Genomic DNA, 19,972 nt, shown 5'->3' with positions numbered 1-19,972 from the left:
TGTGACATTGTCAGTAGGACAGGCTAATGGAGGTTCAACCAGGGTAGGGAGTGGAGAGGAGCTCAGAGACCTGCTCGGCTTGGGTCTGCTGCCACTTGTGACCAGAACGTGCCGTTCATACGTCTAGGAAATGAAAGTGTGTGATATTACATATGGAAACAGGCAGGCGTGTTAGTGCAACGCTATAGGTACTTGAAACAACCCCTGTTTTGTGGTTACCCGTTCCTGTTGGCCCGTCTGGCTTCTTTGCTGAGGGTCCTACAAAGCTAAAATCAAAGTGCCAACCACAGTTGTTTTCTGGAAGGGTGGCTTGCCAGGTTGGGAAGAAGTCAGCTCCTTGTTGATGTAAGATGGATTTCCCCCTCCACTGGTTGCTAGCCAGGGACCACATTCAGTTCCTAGAAAACCTTCTCTCCCTATTTCCTAATATCTCTTGTTTTTTGTTTCTGGGACAGGATCTCATGTATCATAGGTGGGTCTCAAACCTTAAACTTCAGATTCTTCTTCTTCCACCACCATTGCTGGGATTACAGGCAGGTGCCACCACACAGATTGTGTTCCGGATTGAAGCCAGGGCTGTGTTTAGCTTAGGCAAGCACTCTACCAGTGTAGGCACATGCCCTGCTCCCTCTCTCCCTTTCGGTTTTTAAGGCAGGGTCTCCTGTTACCTGAGCTGGCCTCGCACTCACATGTGGCTGAGGATAATCTGGAACTCCTGATTCTCTTCCTTCCACCTGCTTTGTGCTGGCCAGTGCCTCCACTAGTCTTACTTGCTGTCTGTCAGCCACCAGCCGCAGCCTCCCTCTCTTCAGGAGGTTTGGCACAGGAGTGCCATCTCAGTTACAGATGCTGCCCACAGAGAAAGCAAGGGTCACAGGAGTCATCTTAGAACTATAAACATGACTAAACTGATCCCGCCTTGCTGCCAGCACCAGAGTATTTACCTAGTGATCATTTTCCTGACAGGTTGTGGGAGATTGCTGGTTTCAAACAACCACAGTGTTCTCTGTAGTTCCAGGGTCCAGAAGCCTGAAATCAAGTGTGGGTGGGGCTCAGTCCCAACAGCTCTTCTGGTTTAAAGAATCCTTCCTGCCATTCTCAGCTTCAGGTCCAGGTGGGGGACTGTGGGGGAGTAGTCACAGTGGGGTGGGGGTGGGGCTTTTGGTACTTCCTGGCTTGTGGCTGCATACCTCTAGCCTCTGTTTCTGTCCTCACACCACCTTCCTTAATTCTGTATGTGTTTGTCCCCATCTCCTCTCCTCTCTCTGACAAAGACAAGAGCCATTGGATTTAGGGCCTGTCCGGATGCTTTTCCTCTTAAGATCCTTGTCTGACTTCATCAGCAGAGGTCCCATTTCCTATTCAGATCACATCTCCAGGTTTCAGATGGAGATGATTTGTGGATACCATTCAGTTTTATGCAGGGAGGCAGCCTGTGTAGAATCTGGCTCATGGACCAATGAACAAGAGGAGAGAGGAGGATACTGCTCTTCAGCCCTGTGACAGAAAGCAGGCCTGGATGCTCTGGCTCAGAGCCAACCCTAGGAGCCCTGCCGCCCGACCAGTGTTACAGATCTGAGAGCCCCTCTGGACTGATCTGACATTCCTGATCAGATGCCCTGCAGCACCGCAGTACTGAGTACAGAAGGACTCCTGGGTGCGGGTGTCCCTGCAGGAAGTGCAGGGTTGGGACTGAAGGACCACTCGAGTGCTCTAGCTCTGAGCTGGGCCTCCAGACCCTCTATTTCTCTTGTCCAAACCAGTCTGTCTAACTAACATTTATTGAGTGGTTTCTGCATAGCAGGTACTATATTTCTATTCCGTATCTCACTTTTCTCAGCTACTCGGAGGGAGGGATGGTTACAGCCCTTGCTTTTCTCTGTAAGGTAACTAAGTCCCATTGGCTTGTGTCTTGACTTAGGTCCTTGAAGCTGATAATGTGGGGTCAGGGGTCAGGCTGAGGTCTGTGTGACTCAGAGCACTCTTAGCTCTTATTTTTATTTAGCGTTATTTTTTATGTGTATTTGCCACAGCACATCTCTGGAGATCGGAGAACATTTTTGTGGAGGATGGTCTCTTCCATTTACCCATTTAAGTGGGTTCTAGGGATTGGACTCAGGTCACCGGGCTTGTCACAGGCACTATTACCCACTGAGCCATCTTGCTGGCCCAGAGTCACCTATAACCTCCTTACCTTTGTATACATGTTGTTACATGGGTTACCTTCATATTAACAGTCCTTTCTGTTGCACACTTAGATTGCTTTTCTTTGGTAGGTTGTGATTTGTTGTCTGTTTGGGGGTGATACCAGGGATCGAATCTAAGGCCTTAGTAAGCAAGATCCTATCTCAAAATAAAACTTTAGAAAAGAGTGGGTGGTACGTGCCTTTAATCCAGGAGGCAGGTGGATCTCCATGTGTTCGAGGCCCGCCTAGCTTACATAGTGAGTTGTGGCGGGGGAGGAGCTAAGGGGCTGATGAGATGGCTCAGGAGGTAAATGACATCAAGTCTGATAACTTGAGTTTGGTTTCAAGGTCCCTGAGCCTCAGGGTGCCTGAACTCCACATTGAGCTTTAGAAAGGATTATATGTGCTTCAGAATAAAGAAATAACCGAAAATATGCTTTAGCAATATTGGGATAACCAGCTAATTATTTAGAAAAACAAAATTAGATTTTCTTAGGCCAAAGTAAATTCTAGGTGGATTGGAGATTAAAGTTTTCTATGTCTGTAACTACAGAGTACAAAGTCTTTGTTGTTGTTTCTTCCTTTCATCAGTCTCTCTGTAGCCCTGTTAGCCTGAAACTTGCTGTGTAGATTGGGCTAGCCTTGACTCCTTGGAGAGCTTCTTGCTGTCTGTTCCAAGTGCTGAACTTGCAGATATGTACCCTCATGCCTGGCTTAGGGAAAGTGAACCCCATGCCTGGCTTGGGCAAGTTTTTTCTAATCATATTAGTTAAAGCAGAAACACCAGGAGCTGGAAAGATGGCTCAGGCTCAGTGATTAAAAGCACTGTCTGCTCTTGCAGAGGACCTGGGTTTGATTCCCAGCACCCACCTGGCAGCACACAACTGCTTGCTGCTCCGTTTCCCACAGATACAGTACCCTCCATGCTGCTGCTGCACGAACGTGGCGCGCATGAACTCATACAAATACACACTAACACACACGAAAACAAATACATAAAAAAGAGAGAATATTATGTCATCAGTACCAGTTGAGCAAAATTAAAAGGGAAATAATTAGGAAAACATTTAAACATGTGACCAAAGGTTAGTGTATAATAAAGGCTTTACCCCTGTCCTGGAATAAAGGCACAGATTCTTTAAACATCAAGGTGGTGTGTGTATGCGCATGCGTGTGTGTGTCCCTGTGTGTGTGTGTGTCCCTGTGTGTGTGTGTGTGTGTGTGTGTGTGTAGGTGATATGTGCATTCACGTGCCTATAGATGCTGGCAGAGGGTGCCATATCTCCTGGAGATGGAGCTGCAGATAGTTGTGAGTCACACAACACAGATGCTGGCAACCAAACACAAGTCCTGGAAAAGCAGCAAAAGAGCTAACCCCTGAGCCATTCCCCAGCCTCAGCAATGACCTCCTAAATAAATCACCAAGAAAAAGATGTGTGTGTTTCAGCACAAATGAGGAGAGGCAAGTAGCAGGCGTTTGGGAAAACAAAAATACAACAGTTTGCAAACTTAAAAAAAATGTTTCATCATACTGATAACCAAATAATCAAATAAGAGGCACGGCCACTGAGTGAGTGGGTGGCGGTGTACTAACCCAGGTTGGATCCCTGGAACAAACAGGGTGGAGGGAGAGGACCAGCTCCCATGTGCACTGTGGCACACAGATGCACACACAATTATATATATAAATGAATAAATGCACAAGGCTGCACATCCACATCCACAGAGGTGCTCTTGCCTTGTGTTTGGGAGGCCACGAGCCTGTCATGCTAGGAGGTGGGAGCCAGAGGCTCCAGCCTAGGCCTACAAGACGGGACGTTTGAATAAGTGGAACTTAACCCTCATCCTGTATCAGTTTCTGGCGCAGGCATGTAAGCCCAGCTTACATTTGAGGTCAGTCTGGGCAACTTAATGAAACACTGCCTTTTTGTTTGTTTGTTTTGAGATCTTTTTTTTTTTTTTTAATTAAAATGAGGGACTGGAGAGATGGCTCAGCAGTTAAGAGCACTGGCTGCTCTTCCAGACGACCCAGTTTCAATTTCCAGCAACCACATGGCAGCTCACAGCTGCCTCTAACTCTAGTTCCAGGGGACCTGGCACCCTCCCACGGACATACATGTAGGCAAAACACCAATGCACATAAAAATAAATTAATTAAAAAGTATTTTAGTGGTGGCGGCGCAGACCTTTAATCCCAGGAGGAGAGGCAAGCAGATCTCTGTGAGTTTGAGGCCAGCCTGGTCTATAGAGTAAGTTCCAGGCCAGCCAGGGCTACACGGTACAACCCAGCCTTGAAAAACCAAAAATTAATTAGTAAATAAATAAAAAGAGGGCTTAGAGGAACATAATATAGTGGTTAGTGTTTGCCTGGCATGCACAAACCATAGGTTCAATCCTTGTTACCAAACTAAAGTAAAATAATTAAAAATAAAAATCTATTGGTTAAGTGTAGCCTCTGCTAACTTGTTCCTGGATCTCATTCTTGATCCTGGACCCATTCTAGAAGTCCCTTTTTTGTCTCTTATGGCTGTGTCCACGTGTATTTATGGATGTGGGGGCCACCAGCTCTTCTACCATGGATGAAGACCTGTTAGGGACATCCTAGCCAGTGGTGGGCTTTTTTTTTAAATTTTATTTTATTTTAACTGGAAGCCCAAGTGGTCTACCAGTTGAGAAGAACCCTGAACTATGGGTGCTTTCTCTGTTCTTTCCTGGAAGTCAGAGGGTTCCCTTGCCAGCCCATAGAGACTCCTGTTTTCCTAGACCACAAGCTTGGGGAGCTGGTTGCAGCCCTAGTGGCTTGTGGGGAGGCTGGCTGTGTTCTGTGAAGATTGGTCCCACGCTCTGCCATCCCTGGCCTGTAGGACATCTCTAGCCTTTGGGTATTCCAATGCTATTTCCCCAGAGTTGGGACATTTTACATGTGACAGGCTGGGCAAGTTCTCAGTATACCAGGTCTCTGGAAGATTTCCAGGGCAGCAAGCCATGACTATTCCAATCCCATTTCCCAGAAAGGTGCAAAAAGTACAGTCACCCCACTCCCTCAGACCTGGGCAGCTAACCAAAATGCCCCACAGGACAGCCTGTCCATCCCTGGGAACAAAGTTCCCATGTTTCTGTTTCTGCACCCCCCTCTCCCTTCTAACCCCCCCCCCCCCCCGGACATCGAGCAGACCCAGGACAGAGACCTTGACCGTTGGTGAGCTGCCTTCTCTGTGTGCTTGGCTACGACCTTGATTGTTGTCCACTCCCTCTTCCGGGTAGCCACTCTAGTCCCTTCCCCCAGCAATGCTGTGCAGTTGGCACATGGATGGGGGTTGTGTGCATAATGAGAGCAAAACTCAGAGTTTCCATGAGCAGCTGAGAAATTGTAGAAACAGCCTGGACTCATGGGGCCCCCCTTTACTTCCCCTACCACAGGGGAAAAGTAGGTGAAATGTTCTTTTTGATGAGATTGTCAGCTGCCACTCTGGGCACTTTCCTCTCAGGAATGTGGGGAAGGAAGGGACCTATCTCTCATCCCCCTCTTCTATTTCGTTTTTATGGTTTTGATGCAGAGTCTTACTATGTAGCCCTGGCTGTCCTGGAACTCACTATATGGACCAGGCTGACCTTGAACTCATAGAGGTCCACTTCTGCCTCCCAAGTGCATAAAAGTGTATGCCATTATACCCAGCCGATGCAGTGGCTGTTAGAGCCCAGCAAAGGGTTAGAATTTCATTTTAGTTTTGGAGAAAGAATGTTAACTTGGTTAAAGCTAAGAACACTATATCAGTCTGGTAAAGTAGCACTTTGATCAAATGTAGAATTAATGTTTGTATGTATCTGTTATACTATTACACTAAAGAAAGGACTCAAGCTGGAGAGAAGGCTCAGCAGTTAAGAGCACTGGCTGCTCTTCCAGAGGAACCCGGTTCAATTCCCAGCAACCACATAACAGTTCACAACTGTCTGTAACTCCAGTTCCAGGGGATCCAACTTCCTCAGACAGACAGACAGACAGACAGACAGACAGACAGACAGACAGACAGACATGTAGGCCAAATACCAAATGTACATAAGAAGAAATAAATTGGGGGGGGGATAGCTGGGTAGTTGTGGAATGGAAGGCCAGGTCAGAGATTTTTCAGTAACTAACATGTCAACATATCTTCTCAAATTCCTCCTCCTCCTTTAGCGTTACTAGGAAAATTTAGCTGGGTTCTTGGCCCCAGAAGTGTCCTGTGCAGTGTTCCAGTTTCAGACAAGCTCTCCAGGTCTTCCTGGAAGGGGTCTTTTACAAATAAGCGTCACATGTTGTTAAATGCTCCCTGTGTACACTCTTGTCACATCCAGCTCCTTCCTGAGAATCTCCTGAAGGTTTTCTACCTTCCTTCTGGCTCGGGCCTTTGGGCTGTCCACAGGCTTCTGGATGAATGGTGCTTCTATGACCAGTTGTGTGTTGTATATGTGCGCTGGTGTGTGCATTTACACACACCTATGTAGGGAGGCCAGAGGACGGCCTGGGTGTTACCCAGGTGGTGCCCACTTTTTTTTTGAAATGATTTTATTTATTTTTAATTATGTGTACATGTGTGTGTGTAAGTGTGAGTGTAGGTCCTGTGGAGACCAAAAGAGGGTGCTAGACACCCTGGAGCTGGAGTGATGAGACCTTTTCATCCTGTCAGTGTTGGTCCTGGGGACAGAATTCTGTTCCTCTGCAAAGAAGTATACACTCCTAGCCATTAGGTCATTTCTCCAAACTTACACATTTTCTTTTTCAGAAGGGATCGCTCAAGTAGTGTAGGCTTGGTGGCCAGTGAGCCTGAGGGACCCACCTGTCTCCTCTGTAGCACATCCCCCCACATCCAACTCCGTTGTACTCTTGTTCCGGTTATTGAATTCAGGTTTTTACACTTTCAAGGCAAACATTTATCACCTAGGCTATCTCTCCAGCACCTAGAACTATCTTAATGTCTATTTCTTTCATCTCTGTGTCTGAAAATTATCCAAATTGGAGCTAGGGTTAGAGTAAGCCTTTAAGTCTGACTAGAATGTTGATCCTTTTTAAATAGGCAAGCAGTTTGTGAGAGCTGGGGGTGGGGGTGGAAATACATGCAAAAATAGCCACCCTGCTAGGGAACTCATTTTTGCACATATTGCCTGGAGATGGCAGTATGTCATCAGGTTTGCTCATGTGGCCTTGCTCTGTATGGCATGTGCTGAACTGTGGCTCTGTGTGGGATGAACCAGAAGCCTGCTTGGCTTCGCTGTGGAATCCATCTGTGCTTGAACTTCTCACCTTCTCCGCAGAGTTCTGGCTGGGACTGAGATGCGTGAGATGCCGGAGCCTTCATCAACTCCCTTGCCCCTTTCAACACAGGGAGCTTCTAGAAGATGCCCCTGTGCTGATTCTCTTGCCCCTCATAGCCTTATCCAAGGCTTCCACAATGAAGTCCCTAGGCATTTAGGGAGGGAGGGGTCATGTCAGAAGGCCTGCCAACCTCCTGGAAGACAACCTCCTGGACGGTTAAGAAACAATCAAGGCAGTTCACCTGAAATAAAAGCCTGTCATTCTAAATGACGTGGAGACAAAGAAGAAGGAAAGAATGGGTCCGGGTGGGGTGAGACAGTGCTGGGGAGAACCGGAATGGAATAGAAACATATTTCTGCAGGACCTCCTCATTCCTTTCCTGGATTCTCCTCACCTTAGAGGTAGGGTAAGCATGTACATGCTAGCTCTCCACTAGCTCCATCACACTTGAGTCCAGAGTGGCGGGGATAAGAAGGTGCAGGGGTGAAGTGGGTGATGATGATGGTGGTGGTGGTGTGCGTGCGTGCGTGCGTGCGTGATATTCTACATGGAGACCAGAGCCCAGGAAAGAACAATGAAGACGAAGGTTGAAGGCAGTCTAGATCCTAAAGTGAGAGAGAAGCCTGGCTACCAGACAGAGTGCACAGGCTTATAGAGGAAGCCAGGCAGGGAAGTGAGGAGAGAGAGACCTAGTGGCTAAGGCTGAGGGTGAGTAGGCTGGGTTGGGATCTTAGGAAGTAAGATGCTCTGGTTTGTGGTTACACAGTGAGGAAGCAGAGGATGTGGGAAAGCCTTGCATCTTAGTAATCAGTGACTCACTGACTGACTATATAGCCTTGGTCAAAGAGCATGCTGTGTAAGAGGAGAAGATTTAGGGTTAGTGAGTGTCGTTTCTGTCTGTCTGTGTCTCTCTCTGCTGCCTACTTCCCCAACTTGGAAATAGGTATTTTTCTTTACTTTTTTTTTTTTTTAGTAACCCTCTTTTTTATGAGTATAGGGTATCTAGGTGCTGTGCAGCAAGCAGGGACCAGTCGAGAAGGTTAGATACTAGTAGAAAGGGCCATGTGGTCCCTTTTATTGCCCCCTTGGTTTTCATGGAAGTAGAGTGGTAAGCCTCAGGCTTTAATGTACAGGAACCTTGCCAGAGCCCCCAAGTAAAACCCACACTCCTGGGCCTACCTGGTTTCCAGTTTGCTTGGAGGTGGAGAGAATTCGCCCTTCTGGCAGGTTCTCAGGTGACTGTACACTTAAAGAATGACTTCCTTCAAACAATGACCTATGCCAAGGTGTCTCATGGAGACTGGACAGCGAGAGCTTTTGAGGAGGTCTTGGGCTTGAACTGGCTTGCAAGAGTATTGGAGGGGCTTGGGGCGGGTAGTCTTGGCCATTCACCAAGCAGTGCAGCCAAAGGCCCTTGGGGTGTGTTTTACTGCGGAGCCAAAGTGCACATTTCTTAAATTACCTGCCTGCCACAGCAGGAACATTGAGCGGACGTGTCTTAGCCTGAATTTTGAGGGTGGTCTCTTTTCTAATTCTGCTTGCAGAATTCTGAGGTCTGCATAATCCAGCCTGGGTTGCTGTTAAGTCTGGGTCCAACACAGAACTCTTGCCCTTAAGACCAAACTGGTTCTTTGTTTTCTCTTGGACGCTTGTGAGAGAAAGCCTGCTGTTTAATCTCCCGCTTCCCTGCCCATTCTCCATGAAGCAGCCAAGAATGTAAATGCCAGGCCTAGTAGCTCATGCCTGTACTCCCAGCACTTTGGTAGTTGGGGCAGGAGGATTGTCAGAAGTTTTAGGTCGGCCTAGGCTACATAGTGAGTTCTAAACCAAGCTGGACTATAGGATGAGACTGCAAACAAACAAACAAACAAACAAACACACAGAAATGGGCACACTTGCCTAGCACGCTGGAGGCTGGGTTTGATTTGCAACACAGCTGAACCATATGTTTTCTTGACTCCTTCAAGGCCTGTATTTATAGCCTATAGTCCTATCCCCGTATGACCTCTTGTGTATCTTAGCCACCGTGGACTTCAAGTAGATGTTCCATCTCCACCAGTTCCTAAGTATGCCTACAGCTTTATAGAGTGTTTCATCTCCCTTCCCCCTGCCAGCGTAGTTTTACATGTTCTGGGGATCTGAACTTTCCTTTAGGGGAGCAACTTTCTTGGCCACCTCTGACACCAGGTTGATTGTTCTGTTCTGTTTTCCAACATTTTTCTGTGGTGGGGAACACACGTTAACTTGTTCCCTGATGTCTGTTAATGTAATTGGTAGCTTACTCCTAGTGTCCTGTCCTGTGTATAATGCACTTCAGGGAAACAAAAATACACATTCCTGGGGCTGGAGAGATGCCTCTGTGTTAACAGCACCAACTGCTCCTTCAGAGGGCCTGGGTTCCATTCACAGCACCTACATGGTGGCTCGCAGCCCATCTGTAACTTCAGTCCCACTTTCAGATCATCTTTTAGCCTCTGCAAGCACTGTGTGCACAGGGTACACACACATACACATTCGTGCACGTACACACAAACACACACACATACGCACGCACACACACGGGCACACGCAGGCTCGCTTACTGGTAGCCTCCCCCTCCTCCACTTCTCAGCAGCATCTCAGTGCTAACTCCCAGGGAGCATCTCTCTTCCCAGGCCCTTTGATTCACTTTTCCCATAGCTCAATGACTCTCTGGTTCCCTCTGTGGTACCACACAAGTACCATGAGTACATGGTACAAGAGTGTCTCTCTGTGGTCCTCACACCAGAGTGCTAACATGCATGTGGCTCTAGGTTAGGGCTTAGGCATTGCACAAGAAAGCAGACTGTTCTCTGACATCCTGTGCTGCTCAAATTCCCAGTGTGACTCAGACTGTGCCAGTTAGATGGCTCACTGCATGTGTAACTGTTTTGTGGGAAGAGGCTGGGCCTTCTCTTCTTCAGGATAGACCCAAGGACATCTGTTTTGCTGGAATGGTTCCCTGGCAGGGATATCTTTATGCCACAGCTACCAGATGCCCGAGTAGCAACCCCTTGCAGCATAGTTCAGCAACAGGATCTTTGGAGTAGGCCCTGGGAGCTCAGCCTATTTCTTAATCTCTTCCAGTGTGTCTCCAGGCTACTTAATATCCTGCGTGGAGTCTCTGTTGGCTCAGTTTGACCAGGTAAACCTTGAGCTACACATTAGCCTTGGCCTCACCGTACTGGTAAGTTCCTTGTGTGGGGCTTACTCTCCCAGCTGTGTGAGGGAAGGTACCTGGTGTCATTTGAATCTCAGGGATTGACATTATTCTTGGTAACTGGCAAGAAGTGACATTTCTTGAATGAATGAACTCTTGGACTAAGGTAGATTTTGGTTGCCATTGCTTTTTATTTCTTTCTTATTTTCTGAGATAATCTCATGTAGCCCAGACTTGCTGTATATCTGAGGTTGCACATAGATTAATTTTTCTTCTCTTCTGGGAGCTGGTAGGTGCGGGGCAGAAACTGGGTTTTAGTTTTGGTGGGTATAAGCTAGCTTTTAGTTTACTTAACATAAGTGAAGTACCCAGAGTGATCATGTTTACCCACAATCCTAGTCCTTAGTAGGAGGATTGTCATGAGTTCAAGTCTAGCCTGGGTTACATGTTCAGTACTAGGCCTTCAAGAATTACATAGCAAAATCCATTCTGGAAATAAAAGACAAGACAAAAATGTGTTTGTACATTTGTGCTGGTGTGTGTGTGTGTGTGTCTGTCTGTCTGTCTGTCTGCGTGTCTGTGTGTAAATTTTCAATAAGAGAATAGTTTAGAGGAAGGAACAATAGATGATCCTATCAGGTGGCTTCACATGGCCTGTAGGGACAGCTGCTGACGTAGAATGTCTGTAGGAGTTGTTGGTTTGTGGGGCCGTGTAGACTTTAGTAAGATAGGAAGTTAAACTTCTCATCTTTGATCAGAAATTCTCTGCACGTGGCCCCTTATGGGTCTAGCACTGTGCCAGGCTTATGCTAACAAAGGGATACTAGAGGACCCTCTTTGCCTTTTAGGAACAAAAATCTAGTTAAGCAGGCTTGTTGGAAGACCAAGAAATTTAGTATTCAAAATAGTTGGGGATCTCAGAGTGATACATGGCTCCTGGAAGAGAATGCAATGGAGATGCCTGTGAGAAAAAGCGTTTATGGTGGAGTTACCAGTCCTGGCTTTTTTATTTGACTGTAAATGACAAGCTGGAAACATTTGCTTAAGCAATGATGTAAGTGACGGGTGTGAGTAAGTGCCACATTGCTCAGGCCACACGTGGGACACTGGTCTGGCAAACAGTAGTGAACTTAGAGGGACAACAGGCCACACTTTTGCAATCTGGGAAATGTTGAGAGATGAGAACAGGGGCAGCTCTAGCCAGGCTTTGGTGGGAAGAGCTGGCTACCTGCCTGGACCACTTCCCTGTCTTTCCCAGCCTAAAGACATTTTGGAAGTTCTAGCCCAGATTTCTGGTGAGCTCTGAGCCCTGAAGTATGCTTTTCTCCCCTCTTGCCTGGTTCCAACCCTGGGCTTGGCTGTCATTAAACTCATTCCAGGCCCAGCTTGGGGCTAAATAAGCCTTCCTGGTCAGTTTATGCTGGCTGCCCGAGGCCCTTATCACCAGTCTCTGGCCTTATAATCTCCTGACACACACAGTGGAGGAAGATCAGCAGATATTTGTGTGGTGAGCTCCAGGCTTCTGGTTCTGACTCTGTTTCCTGCTTCTGGGTTACCATTGACCTTTTTTCCTTTTTAATGGTGTTCCATTCTTTCTGTTTTATCGGCCTGAGATTTCTTGGGGTGAATGAGTGGGCCCCTGCCCCTCCTGTACTGTCTGGAAGTCGCCCACCCTGGGTGGCCTTTGGCATGCCATAATAGGTTAAGGCTCAGGTTCTGGAACAGGAACTAGGAAAGCTATAAAGTAGGCGGGTGGGGGATGGAATAATACAACCCTTGAATGCCTGGAGCCTAGAACAAGGCTGTACTTGAGCCTTGAGTGAAGGAAGGCCAAGGGTAACTTGTCTTGGGTGGGTGTGGCCTCTGGACCATGCTCAGTCAATGAATGGGTCGGGACTGAGGTGGAAGAGTTAATCTCTTTTTGTTAGTTTCAAGCAGAATTTCCCTTTGCTGCCTAGGCTGCCCTTGAATTTGAAGTAATCCTCCGGCTTCAGCTTATGGAGGGCTGAGATTACAGGTGTGCACTCCCTCAGTAACCACCACCCATTTCCTTTCCTTTTTTGTGGTTCTGGGGTTCAGTCCTAGAAACTACATTCTTGGCCTTTTAGGGGGTGAGTTGGGGAGGCAGAGCCTGCTTGGGGGAAGTGGAGGTAAGACAGGATCTCTTGTAGCCCAAGCTAGCCTCTGTGTATGATATGACTAAGGCTGGCCTGAACTGACGATCCTACCTCTGCCTCCCAAATGCTTGGAATTACAGGCATGTACCACTTCACCCTGTGTCCTACTACAGGGTCCTACTATGGTGCTTAGGTTGTCTTTGAACTTACTCTGTAGCCCAAGCGGGACCTGAACTGAAGCTCCTCCTGCCTCTGGCCACTTGAGTAGCTGGGATCGATCATAGATCTGCACCACCATAGTTCTCCTTGAAGCTCTCTGGACTCCAGAGGCAGTATTTACCTGAATACCGTGCTTTAAGGCTGCGGACTGGACTGGAGTTGTAGCCTATTGGTAGGTAGAACGTTTGCTTAGCATATATGAGGCCCTCAGCTCCACAAAGGAGATGGAGAAAAGAATAATCACCAGCTTTCTAATTTTGGATACAGGAGACTTACGCAGGTGACTGTATCATTGTTAGTTTGACCGTAAATACGGAAGATATTATAGTGAAATGTTTATGGAAGAACTCTTGTGATCAGATGTGTCAGTGGTTATTTCTGTAGGGGTCTAGGTGTTTCGTTTTGGTTTGGTTTGGTTTTAGTTTTTCGAGACAAGGTTTCTCTTTATAAAGCTGGCTGTCCTGGAACTTACTTTGTAGATACTAGGCTGGCCTCAAACTTATAGACACTCACCCACCTCTGCCTCCTAAGTGTGCCACCACTGCCCAATGGGTTTTAGGTTTTGTGCTATACTTAGGAAAGTTTGGGCTGGGATGTAACTCAATTGGCAGAGTGCTTGTCTCGTATGCCCAGGGCTCTAGGTTTGATCCCCAGAATTGCATAAACCGGTGTGGCTCTGAGAATCTCAGCACTCATGAGGCAGAGGCAGGAATATCAAGAGTTCAAGGTCAGCCTCAGCTACATATAAAACCAAGGGCAGCTTAGACTCCGGTTCAAAGGAAGGGAGAGAGGGAAGGAGTGCGGGAGGGAGGGAGGGAGGAAGAAGTTGGTGGTGCTGAGTGCCTGTCTTTCCTAACCTTGCTGTATTCCCACATCACAAACTGGGGTTGATCAATAGATGAAGCAGAACAAAACAAAACCAAGTCGACTCCAGGCCTCAGAATATCTATCCTTTTGCTGGGCCGTGGTGGTGCATACTTTCAGTCCAGCATTGGGAGGAAGAGGCAGTCAAATCTCTGTGAGCTGAATACCAGCCTGATCTACAGAGTGAGTTCCAGGATAGCCAAGGGCTGAGTAGAGAGAGACCTTAATTCCAAAAGCAAGCTGCAAACAACATATACATCGCCAGTATTCCAAAGATTCTTCCAGGCATCATCAGACAGAGATGGACATTGAAAAAATAGGTGTAAATACTCCTATGGAAAAGGTTTGAAATTCCTTAACTGTAACAGAAGAAAAAGAAGCTGCAGTAGACTAAAGGGAATTGTTAAGTGTTAAAGAAGTATGTTCCTTGCAAGAGATAATTTTCTACCCAGCAACGTTAAGTGCTTGTGAGTCATCTGTAATTACTCGTTTTAATTTTAGACGGTGCCTGTTGACTCTTGCTCTATTTCGGAGGAGGACATTTGCCTTCTCACACTGTCCTAGCCTCCCCTCCCCCACACAACAGTTATGCTAATTACATTATTGGAATGTCTACTTTTTAAAAAAGGATTTCTTCTAGCCATGGTTTCTGCCTTTGTAAATGTTCTCGCTTTTAAAATTTTTAATTTTACTATTTTTGTGTGTAGGTGGATGTGTACCACAGATCATGTGTGGCTGCCAGAGGGCAGAGTTTTCCTTTGACTTTGTTTTGAGGCAGGGTCTCTCAGCTCTGTACATTGGGTGGTCTGGCCAGCAAGCTGCTAGTTGATTCTCCTGTCTCAGCCTCTGTCTTGATGTGCGAAGGCTGGGATTGCAGATGGACCCCACTATAACCAACTTCTTTCCAAAAAAAAAAATTTTTTTTTTAAGATTTATTTACATTTTATGTTTCTGAGTGTTTTGCCTGTATGGATGTGTACTAGGTGCCCGTGGGGACCAGAGGAGACTGAGGATGCTACAGATCCCCAGGAACTGGAGTTACAGATGGTCGTGAGCCATCACGTGGGTACTGGGAATAGAACCCCAGGTCCTCTGTAAGCATAACAAGTGCTCTTAACTAAAGCTCTCCCTCCAGCCCCAACAAACAACTGTTTACATATGCTCTGGGAACCTGGGTCATCACACCAGGCTGGTGGGCCAGCACCCTGGCTGTCTTATCTTACTTGCTCCCCAAACTCTCTATTCCTTCTTTGTACCACTCCCAAACTCTCTTTATTTGTGTGTGTATGAGAGAGGGAGAGGGGGTTGGGGAAGAGAGAGAGAGAGAGAGAGAGAGAGAGAGAGAGAGAGAGAGAGAACGAACTACATTTCACTGTGAAGTCATTTGTCATTTTCTTCCCTGGCAAGGGGATTTCTTTTATGCTTGGGCATCTCTACTTGTTAACTTAATGAGATCTTGGCAAGGGATAATACTCTTTTAATTTTTTTTTTTAATTTCTAGGAATTGAACCCAGGACCTCACACTTTTGCTAGGCAAGCACTTATTGCTAAATTCTGTCCCTACTTTTTTTTTTTTTTTTAATTTTGAAATAGGATCTCACTAAATTGACCAAATCAACCTTGAACATACTTTGTAGGCCCATAGGTTTTGCCTTGAATTCATAATCCTCCTACCTCAGTCTCCTGAGTAAATGGGATTACAAGCCTAGGCTTCAAGGCTCAACAAGGAATAATGTTTTTGGTTTTTTCCCCAGAAAGGGTCTCCTGGTGCCCATACTGGCCTCAAACTCACTATATAGTTAAGGCAGCCTCAAACTCCTAATCTTCTTGTTCTTATAAAACTTTGCAAGTGCTGGGATTAAAGGTGTGCACCACCAGGCCTTTCTGTCGGAGTAATGTGTCCATTCCTGTTCATTTTCTGATGCTAAATGTTGCTCGCTATAAAGGAAAGAGAGTAGTGTGATGAACTCCCAAGTAAAAAGGGTTTTAGTCAGGTGTGGTGGTGTACATTTGTACACCACTTTTGGGAGGCTGAGGCAAGTCAGGAGGACCGTGAATTTCAAGTCGGCCTTCCTCCACCTTAAAGATGTATTTAATATTGCTGTGTATTTGCCTGTATGAATTTGTATACATCATGTGTGTGTAAGAGCCTGTGGAGGCCAGAAGGGGGTGTTGGGTTTTCTGGCACTGGAGTTACAGAGGATTGTGGGCACTGGAGACCTGGCTTTTCCTTCCACTTACAGTAGTCTTCTCAAGCTTCCTTCATTGGCATTTCTGGTCTGAGTTACTGACAGAACTGGGTTCTCTGACAACTGTAATCTCCTACTGCCTTGGTGGTGCTATTTGGTTCCTCTCTTTCAGGTATTTTGTTGTACGTTATCTCCATTCTGCACGTGTGTGTCATGAGTATTTATATGCATATCTGTGTGTGTACATGTGAGTGAATGTGCATGTGCTGCACATGTGTGTCATGTGTATTTGTACGCCTGTCTGTGTGTACATGTGAGTGGTGCACAACATGCAGGAGTATATATGGAACCCAGGGGTCAATGTTGGGCTTCTTCCTTAATGGTTCCTTGCCTTATTCTTTGATGCGGAGTTTCCTCCTGAACCTGGAGCTTACCTAGCTGGCCAGCAAGCCCCAGGAATCCTCTTGGTTCCATCTTTCCAGTGCTGACATTATAAGTACTGACCTCCATAGCTGGCTCTTACATGGGCGCTGGGGACTGAGTTATCCCCCCTTGGCCCTGTTTTATGATTTGTTTCATTTTGGTTTTGTTTGTTTTATAGAGTTTAATTATTGAGACTAGGCTAGCCCAGAACTCATGTCTCCCACCCTTGCTTCAGCCTCCCAAGTGCTGTTATCTGGTGGGCTACTGCTCTGGCCATGGGCAGAACTATTTTCCTTGAATCTTGTGATGTTGGTATGCATGGCTTTGCCTGTGTTTGCCTAATGTTCTGTTATCCCCAAAAAATAGAAAAATAGCTTCCTTCTTACCCACTAGATGGGTTGATTTGTTCCCCACTTCCCATAGGCATGCAGAGGATGTTCAGAGCTGTTCTCTGGGTCTGGAGAATGGGGGTGTGGCAGGGATGTGGCTCTATCCTCTGTTCTGAGATTTTTGTGAATGATTCCTGTAATGCTGGCATGGTTCAGTCTACTATTTTATAAAGTACCTCCCATTTCCATTGGAAGGGAGTGGAATACTGAGTCTCCTGGGCTGGCAGTTATCTCCTGGGTCAGTGTATATGTGTGTGCGTGGGTGTGTGTGTGTAGGTGCGCGAGTGTGTATGTGTGTGTGTGTATATGCGTGGGTGTGTGTGGGTGTAGGTGCGTGGGTGTGTGTGTGCATGCGTGCGTGGGTGGGTGTGTGTAGGTGCGTGTGTGTGGGTGTGTGTGCGCGTGGGTGTGTGTGGGTGTAGGTGTGTGGGTGTGGGTGGGTGTGAGTGTAGGTGTGTGTGTGTGTGTGTTGGAGCCCTTCTACTGGAGTGAGGCAGCTATCCTTCTCCCCGTCTCTCACACTGAGCTTTCCCCATAACGTTCTATTGGAAAGGACAAAGAATTGGTGGCCATTTGTCTCTTGCTGGGCATGGGGTCTTGGTGAGAAATGGCCTAGTTTTGCTCAGCTCATCATTTGGGTTGTCTCGGTGGGGGCTGCATAGAGAGCAGTTTTCTTTTTTTGTCACGGTCAAGGCAGTTGGGACATGTGTCATTTAGCAAACGCTAGGATTATAGTGAAGTCAGAGACTGTCAGGAGAGGTCAATTGGGGCAGCCATCTTAGAACCAATTCTAGCTAGCCTTCCTGAAATGGAACTTCTGGCCCTTCAGGCATCCTGTCCTCAAAGATAAAGAAGATTAGGTGAGGTTGAAATTCAGCTTGGTCACCTAGGAAGTATTCCATGTGACAAGGGAGGAGAAGGGGCTTAAAGTACACATCTCAGTGGCCTCAGCAACACTCTTGCCTTGACCAGGTTGTCTTGGTCCCTGTGCCAGTGTGTCTGTCAGTATGTCTGTCTGTCTGTTTGTTTTTATGGCAGTGCTCAGAGGAACCTGAGTAGAGGGTAGTAGGCTAGGCCAGTCCAAGTTCCTATTCTACTCCTCGGTGATCAGCTTCTTGACTGAACCTCATGGCAAGTTACCCCCTAACTACTATTACCTCAAAGAAAAAACTCAGTGCTTTGCTTCTTTCTCTTGGTTAGGTTGAGAAAAAAAAAAAAAAAAAAAAAAACGGAGCCAGGTAAACACTGCAGAAAAGTGTGCCAACAGAGCTAGCAGAACCACATCTGTAGGTAGGTGCTTCTGGACCCGATGAGGGGGTGACAGCTGGCAGGATTCCACTTCAGCCTGAGGATGGCAGGGGGCCAGTCACAGTGCTCCAGAATTCCAGGATGAATGTCATATTGTCCCCTGAGGCTTGGGTCTAGTGCTTAGAGACAGACCTGAGGCTTTAGAATAACTTACTTCTGACCCTGAGCCCAGTGGTCCGAGGGGGGGCGGGGGAACTCCGGCAGCTCTATAATGGGCAGGGCCTGGACTGAGTAGCCACACACACTGGAGCTGGAGCCTTGTCTCTGCCCCTGTCTGACTAGCACTTCAGGCTCAGCTCCCTGGGAGGACGACAGTTGCTCCTATACACCACTGAGGGAGGAACTCTGGTAAGACCTGTGTGTGTGTTTTCTCTGCCTCTTTCTTTATTTCTTCCAAGGAATCTGAGTTTTGTTGTTATTTGCTTGCTTGTTTGTGGGTTGTGGGTTGTTTGCTGGGTAGTGTCTGCCTGCCTGTGTGTGCTCTCTTGAGTCTTCTCATGTAGCCCTGGCTGACCTGGAACTCAGTTGTGTGGATCCAATAGCAATCATCCTGCCTCTGCCTCCCAAGTGCTCAGATTACAGATGTGAGCTGCAGTACCTGGCTAACTTCAAAGAGTCTTTTATAAACATCCCCCCCCCCCCAAGAATAACTTACAGTTAAGAAACAAACAAAAACAAATCTCTGCTGGAACAGAATTTGCCCTGCACACTTACCAGGGTTATTGAGTTTGTAGTGCCCTCAGCAGTTCTGAGACCTCCAGGGCAAGGACTCCTAACCACCCCAGTTCCCTTACTCTTGTATGAGGTGAGCTCAAGGGCTGGGCCAGGTGACAAAGCTCTGTTCACTGGGTCTTTCCCATCAGCAGAGACTGGCTAGCACCACCACCACCACTACCACACTCTATCTTTGTAAAGCCCAAAGCAGAGTTTTCTAGATGAGCTGGCAGCCATGCGGCAGGGTGGGAGGAAAGAGGTTTCCTGGAGAAGCACAGGTAGCCCCGGGCTTGTGTTATGGCATAGCCAGAAGGGGACAGTTCTCTAATGTTCCAGGCTGCCCTCAAAGCCATGCGAGGGATCACAGGGCCACTAGGCCCCCGTAGAACCAATCCATCATAATTGCCAGCCTCTAAATGCCCACCCAGGGAGAGCTGGCAAAGTAAAATCAGCCGCAGTGCCCACGTGAAGGGCTTTTGTTTCCTTTTCATAGTATTTTGAAGGTGCTGAAGGGAAATTTGAGAAAGGTATTTGAAGTAGGAACGGTGCTTTGTTCTAGGATTCTATAGCAAGAGCCTTGTAAGACAGCCTGGCCTCCACAGCAGCCCTGGCTGTCCCACCTCCCAGATCTTCAGGGTATCCCTAGCCTGGATATAGGATCCCCACTGGTGCTGACATAGATTGGCCTACAGAGTTAGTTCCAGGGTTCTCCACAGCATCCAGGGTATATGTTTTCTCTCTTCATGCTGGGCCCATGGTGGATGTCATTCAGACCTGACTTCAGTTCATAAAAAATTCATTGAGATCTGCCTTGAGATCTCATTTCTTGGCCTCCAGATTCCAGCTTCCTTATCTAGTAAGTAGGTGTGTGTACCTTTCACAGATTCTTTGTAAGGGAACAATGAATGAATGAATGAATGAATGCAAGATCTGCCCTTGGAAAAGGCTGACACTCAGCATCTCTCTTTAACTAAGTATACCTAGATCTCTGCCTCTTACACATTCAGCCCTCTCATTGAGGAAAACAGACAGCTCGCAACTGTCTGGCTGGATAGCCAGCTTATCTTCCTCCCTCCCTCCCTCCCTCCCTCC

General features: G+C 47.1%; 1 protein-coding gene across 5 annotated transcripts in view; it reads left to right on the top strand.

Annotated features, from left to right (window-relative positions):
- Nucleotides 1-19,972, top strand: part of Slc39a14 (solute carrier family 39 member 14) — a 44,719-nt gene that overhangs the window by 8,542 nt on the left and 16,205 nt on the right. The window contains exon 2 of one of the 5 annotated variants that reach the window (XM_028758820.1): nt 10,585-10,684. The exons of 2 other annotated variants lie outside the window; for them this stretch is intronic. The gene's annotated coding sequence lies outside the window, so the exon portion shown is untranslated. Of the gene's footprint in view, nt 1-10,584; nt 10,685-18,123; nt 18,149-19,972 lie in introns of those variants that run through there. 2 more of the 5 variants (XM_028758818.1, XM_028758819.1) reach the window with 2 other exon arrangements.

Source organism: Grammomys surdaster, unplaced genomic scaffold, assembly GCF_004785775.1.
Source record: "Grammomys surdaster isolate TR1022 unplaced genomic scaffold, NIH_TR_1.0 126219, whole genome shotgun sequence".
NCBI classification, from domain to species: domain Eukaryota; kingdom Metazoa; phylum Chordata; class Mammalia; order Rodentia; family Muridae; genus Grammomys; species Grammomys surdaster.
This window is presented reverse-complemented; position numbering and strand designations above follow the sequence as displayed.